We start from the raw sequence: 6,140 nt of genomic DNA, 5'->3' as shown, positions 1-6,140 counted from the left end.
CGGTGGTTACTCATAACCAAACAGTGACCAGAGCCAGCCGTTAACGCCAGTAGCCAGCAACCCGTGCCAGCCAGCACTAGCGTGCACATCGTGAGTGCCGATGTTGTTGCACCGTCGCGATCTTTCCTCCGCCGTCGCTGCAACGTGAGCCCATCGTCGTTTCACCATTGTCAGTTTGACCATTCCATCTCCTACATCCAGGGTTCTCCATCTCAGGTGTGATTGTTCCTTGGAATATTTTTTTTTATTTGAATTTTTCCCTTGGGTATATAAGCAAATCACATATTAATGGAGACACAAATTATTCCAATTGAGATGGTCAAATTGGAAAACTTTAGTGGCTCTGAGTTTAGCTCTTGGAAAAGGAGAACTCAGTTTGGACTGAAGTATCTCAATATTTTCTATACTGTGGTAAATGAATTTTCTGATTGCATGGACCTAACTGAAGCCCAATGGATAAGTGATGAGGACTTTTGCAAAGACTATCTTTTGAACTGCCTATCAGATAGGCTGGCAGAGACCTATAGTAAATATGATACTGCAAAAGAGATTTGAGAAAACCTAAAAGCCCAATTCAAAAAAGAGGAGGAACTATCAAAGACCCACTCGGTTGATAAGTTCATGGATTTCAAGTTTCAAGAAGACAAGGAAATACTTCCTCAAATAACAGACTTTGAGAACTTGAGAACAAAACTGAACCAAGAGAATATCCCTGTTGTTGATGCATTCTTAGTGGGTGCAATTATTTTTAAGTTACCATCTGCCTGGCATTTCTTTAAAACTGAGATGTATAAGAAGAAAACACTAGTAGGGCTGGATGATCTCAAATGATTCATTAGAATCGAAGATGATAATAGAGCCAGGAATAACTTGGAGATGGTGAAACAACAACAGGCATCTACCAATTTAGTTTCACAACCCAAGAAAAATCCTAGGAAGCCACCTAAGAAAGGATCTCAACAGTTGGAGGCCAAAAAGACTAACTTTAAAAAGAATGACAAGTGCAACCACTATGGAAAGTGGGGTCACTATACATCCGAGTGTAGGGGTCCTAAAAAAGGGAACACAGACACCCCAAAGAAGAAAGTTCACATAATGGTGGATAAGACTGAGCCTACTAACTTTGTTGCCATGGTCAACAAGGGTAAGGGGTTGGCTAATACATCTTTAGATTGGTGGTTAGACGCTAGAACGACCTGTCATGTTTGTAATAACAAGAATCTGCTAACTGATGTTGTTTAAGTAGCAGAGACTATCACTGTTGCAAATGGAGATGTCGTGAAAGTGGCTCAACAAGGGACAACGAATTTGGTTCTATCATCAGGTAAAATACGTATTTTGAAAAATGTTAAAATCTTTCATGGTTTTAAAAAGAATTTAATTTCAATTGGAATTTTGCTTGATGCTGGCATGTCTATTATTATTAGTAGTGGTAGAGTAACACTGTTTGTTAACTCTTTTTATTTTGGATGTGCTTACAATTTGAATGGTATGTTTAGGTTGAGTTTAGCTAATGAGATAATAAATCAAGTTAATCATATTTCACTTGATCCCAAAATACTGCACTGTAGGTTAGGACATGTGAACTATAGAAAAATGCTCAAACTTTCTAAAACTCATAATTTACCATTAGTTATTTCAATTAGATTTAACAGATGTGAAGCATGTGCTCAAACCAAAATAATTAGAAAACCTTTCAGACCGATTTCTAGGAGCATTCAAGTTCTTGAACTTATACATTCTAATATTTATGACTTTAAAAGCTACACAACTAGAGGAGGTTGGAAGTATTTGATAACATTTATTAACGATTTTTTTAGATATTGTCATTTATATCTGTTAAAATCTAAAGATTTAGTGTTTGAAAATTTTAAAATTTTCAAGAATATAATGAAAAATCAGTTGAACTTGAAAATTAAAAGTTTTAGAAGTGATAGGGAAGGAGAATACAAATTGACAGAGTTCAAGGAATTCTGTGCCTTTGCGGGCATAATTTTTTAAACTACTGCTCCTTATTCACCTCAATCAAATGGCATAGCTGAAAGAAAGAACAGGACGTTAACAGAGATGCTAAACTCCATGCTATTGATATCTGGCATGCCCTCTTATTATTGGGGAGAGGCAGTGTTAACTGCAAATCACATTCTAAATAGACTACCACATTTAAAACTGACTTCTACACCTTATGAACTATGGCATTGATGAGCACATTTATGTGTGAAATCTTAGGGCATAAAGCATACATTTTACCACATTGGACAGAGTTACTTCGGTGCTTTCTTGTGTTTTTCAGGTTTTAGGTGAATTCTTGTGAAAATAGAGCAAAAGATGCTAAGAATAGCCGAAAGCGCCCAAGAGTCGAGAAAATCAAGTTTGGATTGAGCACTGAAAGAATCAAGCCAATCAGTCAAATTTAAACTTGAATACAGTGGGCCCCTTAGCATAATTTTGAGGTGTTAATAGTATGGATGCGTAGCCCGTCGAGTCAGCTTCGCAACGGTTCAAACGGCACTTGATTCCGAGTTGAAACGAAGAAGTTACGGTCGTTTTCGTGGACAGGGGTTTATTTATAATTATTGATAGTAGGCCAAGGACAAAGTAAAGCGAAAGTTCGGATTCCAGGGGCCTTAGCACAATTATCAAAAGTTATCTTTCTGTCAGCCGAAAGATCTATTTGGAAGGCTCTGGAGCAGTCAACTTCAACTTGAGATATCTTGGGCTCCCAAACTCCAAATTGGACAAAATTTAGGTCTATTTTGGGTGATTTTTCGTAAGGAATACAACAGTGAGGCTTATATAAACATCCCATTCTCCACGTTTTTTGAAGGACAGATTTTACATTTCATTAATTGTGAGTGGAATCCTAGTCATCACCCTTGCTCTCTCTCTCCTCCAACTTTGCAAGGGCACTTTTGAAATTCTACTTGGGATAGATTTCTTTTGAAAGATATTCTCTCATCTATGGAAGGTTGAAAAGTCAAAGATGCCTTGATCTCATTGCTTGGAGAAGACACCTACAAAGAAAAGAAAGCACAAGTTAGAATTAGAAAGTTACTTTTGTAGAAATAGAAGGTTTATGTATCTAGGATTCTTTTCTCTCCCTCTTTCTATTTTTTTTCTTTTTTCTTGGGATTCAAGGCATTGTAAAAGAGGAAGGAGAAGAGAATATTCTCTTTTCTTAGGGAATATTTCTCCTACCACTTCCCTCTTCTCTCTTCCCCCTTCCCCCTATAAATACCCCTTGCCCTTTGGGTTGTAAGAAGTTAGTTCTAGTTCAGTTTTTAGTTAGTTTCTAGTTCAATTTTAATTCAGTTTTTTGTGTAATTTTTAGTTCAATTCATTAGTGAAATTTCTTCTTCTCTTGTTCTAGTTTTTGGCTTTCTAAATTCTAGTTTGATTTTATGCTTTCAATTTCATGGTTGTAATGCTTTTGATTCATGCTTTAATTTTATGTCTTCAATATGGCTGTAATAATTCTAGTTTAGTTTCAAGCTTTCTAGTCTAAGTTCCTATGTTGATAACAAGACGTGGAGATTTAGAAGAGGAAGGCATGGTAAGTTTATTCAAGTATTCATGCAAGCAAGTTCAATACAGTTCGGTTCACTTTCCATTACTTTTAAGTTAGTTAAATAGAGTGGCGTATACCTCCTCGTGTTCGACCCGTAGCTACAATTGACGCGTATGCTTGCGGTATTATTTTAACTCAAATAAGTTTTTGGCGCCGTTGCCGGGGAGATTATTGTCCACTTTATTTTTTTGATTTTTAAGTAATTCGAAGTGCTTTATTTTATTTTACCTTTTTTTCTAAAAATTAAAAATAAAAATCAATTTTTGAAAACCTCATCTTGTTTCTCTTCTGTTTCAAAAACTGTGTACCTAATCTAAAGTCCTTCTTATGCTCAAACCCAACCTCTTTTGGTGTCCCTCATAGGATTAAGTTACCTATGACACTGCATCTTGACTTGGTTCAGCGGAATGGCATATGACTTATCTTTGGAGGTGACCAACTTTGATAACAGGAAAGCGACATAGTGAGTGCCTTGGAAATAGAAACGTATAGTGGTCCTCCACTCTACATTAGAATCCAATTGGAGTTGCCTGTAGGTGGCTCTTGAAGACTATACGGGTTCCCTTGCTGTCAACCTATATGGCAACCTTACAACTTTAGAACCATTGTTTCAATTTTTGAGGGCAATGTACCAACTGTCTATTTATTCCCTCATGTTTTTAGTGAATTTTTTCTAGTCTTTTATTTTTCTTTAATTTTTCTAAGGGATACCTCAATTTGGGATAGGTGGATAGTTTAGAATAATAAGAGATATACTTCCACCTATGACTTTGGGGGAAAGGTGGAAACATGCTAAGGCAACCATGACTTTGGGGGAAAGGTGGAAACAGGCTAGGGTGGCTAAAAGTAGTGAGATAGAGAACAATTTTGCACTACCCCAGTACAATTTTGCTCCCCAACCCAACTATGGGCTTTCGGAAAATTTTGATTAGTCACATCCCCAGACAATCCATGTTATGGAAGGATGCCCTGATCTTTATGGGGGTAGCTATGGTGATGAGGATGTAAGTCCTCAATTTCAATACAATTCTTTTGGCACTTACAATCAGGGGTAGAGTGATCATCCCAATTTCTTGTGGGATCAGTGGAATAACCAAGCTGGACCACCTAATTTCCAATATCATGGTCAGTTTGGTCCTCCAATGCCCAACCCTCCATTGAATCTCAATGGGCCACCTCTCCTTGAACCATATCACCAACCCCCTGAGTTTCAAAAAATGGGTGAGGAGGCCAGACTGAGTGAACTTGATAAACACATAGCCCTTCTCACGACAAGCCAAAATACCATGGAGAAGCAACTCTGTCAACTGATCACCATGTTACAGGAAGAGGAAATGGCTACATTACCTAGTCAGCCTGAACCACCCCATCCCCAGTTTAATGATGTTGAAAGTCCACCACCCCAATTTGAGGTTAATGAGAGCCACTCCCAACACAATGATTTTCAAGCTGATTTCTTTATTGAGATTGAGCCTCCTGAAGATATTAGTGACGCGAAGTTTGATGAGCCACCTGGGGAAGTCCAACTTTTTTCTGAAATTTTTTATTTTAGTGAGCCTAGTGTTTTTATTGATTTAGAATTAGATTTTCATGATAGCATAGAAACCCTAAAAATTCGATCTCCCCCTCTCCTTTTGGGAAACCCAGATGATGGTCATTTTGAGGATTCCATTGTCCCGTATGTTGATTTGTCCAAACCTCTTAGGTTTAATGATTTTATTGAGGAGGACAATATTAGTCATGATGCTTTTCAAGCAAATGATCATGATCCTTATTTGGCAAACCAAGTTTTGCAAAGAGCGGATAGTTTTATTGCTAGGATTGATTTGAGTAAACCTCTCATTTTTTATGATTATTTTGATGAGGTTATTCATAATCCTTTTTATGCTTATTGTGATCCGTTTTTGATTGATTTTTCTAAACATGACATGTGTTCTACATTACAAACGGGAGAGAAAGGAAGGATTTATGGCCTGAGTTTTAATGCCTTCATTTTCCACTGTTCTATGAGGACAGATTTTTCTATTGGATATTTCTCAGTTGTGCTTAACTTCTATATTATTTCTCGCTTTACTAAAATTCATGGTCGAGTGTTTTCTAGTTCTGAAGCCCTTTCTACATTTGTTGGCCATAGATTGAGATTTCTTCTGATGCCCCAAGTACTTGTTGTAGAGCTCATGACTCTTCATGATCCTCTTCTTGATTATATCTGGTAAGCCCCCTCATCTCCTCCCTTGTCTTTATTATTTCTCTTATGCATGCATTGAGGACACTACATGAATTAAGTGTGGGGGGATGTGTGAGCTTAATTGGTGAATTTTGATTGTGGCGGTAGTTTGGTTTTGTGCATACATTTCTTTGATTACAAAGCGAGAGAAAGAGGGAATTAGGTGCCCTAGCATGCGAAATAATAAAGAAATCCCTTTTCAAGGACGGTAATTGGTATGCATCCGATGAGAGGGACTGAATTGAAAATTATGAGCGTTATTTCATTTGATGGCTAGATTCCTCTATGTGTTTTATGAACCCTTTGATCTTTTGGCTAGTAGTTGAAACCAATTTTTTTGTGGCA

Source organism: Telopea speciosissima, chromosome 11, assembly GCF_018873765.1.
Source record: "Telopea speciosissima isolate NSW1024214 ecotype Mountain lineage chromosome 11, Tspe_v1, whole genome shotgun sequence".
NCBI classification, from domain to species: Eukaryota; Viridiplantae; Streptophyta; class Magnoliopsida; order Proteales; family Proteaceae; genus Telopea; species Telopea speciosissima.
The sequence above is the reverse complement of the archived record's forward strand: the minus strand, read 5'-3'. Positions refer to the sequence as shown.